Genomic DNA, 2,184 nt, shown 5'->3' with positions numbered 1-2,184 from the left:
TGAGTATACATACATGAGAGTACACATATGTATACGTTGATATATGTATTGTCCCAGTTCTTAGTGGCTTTGTTTCTCTGGAGAGCCTGGACTGATTTGCCCAGAAATATGGGACCAGTTGGGAAAGGGTGGCTCTTGCACCACATGCTGCGGTGAGAGTCACACTGCAGGCCCGGCGTTAGTGTGAGCCATCGCTGCACAGCGCTGAGCACTGGTCAAGGCACTAAGCAGCCTGACGAATAGTGCCGCTTGGCAGCAGCAGGCCTGAGGGGCTTCAGAATGGCTGCACGAACTTGTCAGCAGTGTTTATTGCTGATTTATACTTTGCTCTGTACTTTTATTGATGACAGTGAGATTGATTATCTGCACCTGGTGTGGGTGAGACTCCGGGAGGCCTTGCTGGTGGGCTCGGCAATGCTCCGAGAAGCATGTGCACGTGGATGGTGGCGTCCGAAACTGGCCGAAGCGCCTAGCTCCGAGGTGCTCGTGATCTGGAGGAGACGTGTGTCCGCCACGGTCTTTGCAGAAGGGATGCAACCAGAGCTTGCACCTGGCCTCCCTGGATCCCTGCTGGCTTACTTGGGTGCTTTTCTTTCAATAAAGAGTAGGTTTTAAACGCCGCCAATTTGGATTCTGTGGCTCTTCCTTGTATAATGATGGCTGTTAGTGCACAGAGGTTGTAAGCAGTCGTAGAGCTCAAGAGACACGGAAGGAGGCCCGTTGAATAAATAAAATATCAAGGTGCAGACTAATATATAAAATATGAGTTCATATTTGCTTCTTTTAACTATGATGCTATATACATATGCACATCTAGACATATTTGTAGAAAATAAGGAGGTGTGAATACCACTTGCAAATGGCAGTCCTCTTAATGGAGGACACAAGGAACAGGGGGATGGAATGGGCAGCGATGTCTACTCTTATGGCTTACATGATTGTGTCTCCTCCTAAATTCATGCTAAAACTAATCCGCAGTGCAACCTTTGTAGGAGATGCAGATCTTAGGAGGCGATTTGCCACAAGGACTCTGCCCTCAAGAATGCGGTTAGGCACCTTATACAAGGGTTTGATGGGCTTTCACCTCTGCTGTCCCTCTCACAGGAGGACACAGCTCCCCTCCCGCATACAGCCACAAGGTTCCATCACGGACATGAAATCCAGATATTTTCTTTACCAGATACCAAGACTGCCCACACCTTAAGCTTGGATGCCCTGTTCCAGAACTGTGAAAATAAATGTATGTTTTTTTTATAAATTACTGAAGCTGGGGCTGGAGATGGTGGGGCATACCTGTAATCCCAGCACGCAGAAAGCTGAGGAAGAAGGATCATCAGGAGTTCAAGGCCAGTCTGGGGTACATAAGCAAGTTCAAGGCCAGTGTCTCCTCTCGTTGCTGGGATAAAATACCCAACACCCAAAATGAAGGAAGGAAAGGTTTATTTAGCTCACAGTCAGTGGAGGTTTCAGCCCCTCCTTGGCTGGCTCCAAGGCAGAGTGCCGCATGGAAGAGGGCAGCCACGCACAGCAGTAGCAGAAGACAGCAAAACATCAAGAGCCAAAAGGGAGAAGCAGTGGCTGCAGCCGCAGGGGCTGCGGCACAGAGCAAGCCTCTCTCCCTGCCTTGTATTGTATTCAGGCCATCCAGCCCAGGGGGGAGCGTAGCACTCACACCCATAATCTCAGCTTTGGATCATGAGCTAATCACAAACTAGAAGTTACCCCAATGACTGTATGGAGGCTTTGGGGGGACAACTAGACACAAACCTTAACAGCCATCCTGCACAGGGTGGGACCCTGCCTCAAAACAACAAAAACAAACAACCAAAAAGTTACCCTGGCTGTGGGATTTCTTTTTTATAGCAACACAAATGGACTAAGGCATAAATAGGTATCAAGGATATGGGGATTTTTTTTTTTAACAAATACTTAAAAATGCAGAAGTAGCTTTGAAATTAGGTAAGGGCTAGAGGCTGGAACAGTTTTGAAATGCATACTGGATAAAGCCTGTATTGGCATGAACAGAGTATTGAAAGTGATTCTTTTTTTTTTTTTTTTTTTAACTTTTTTTTTGTAGCTATCAGTGTTCTTTCATTTATTTATATTTGTGTGTGTGTGTGTGTGTGTGTGGCCAGCTCAGCCCACCAGGGGGCGGGGCTGGCCAGCATGTGGTGCTGGGGGATT

This window comes from Octodon degus, unplaced genomic scaffold (assembly GCF_000260255.1).
Source record: "Octodon degus isolate 3935 unplaced genomic scaffold, OctDeg1.0 scaffold00007, whole genome shotgun sequence".
In the NCBI taxonomy this organism is placed as follows: Eukaryota; Metazoa; Chordata; class Mammalia; order Rodentia; family Octodontidae; genus Octodon; species Octodon degus.
The sequence above is the reverse complement of the archived record's forward strand: the minus strand, read 5'-3'. Positions refer to the sequence as shown.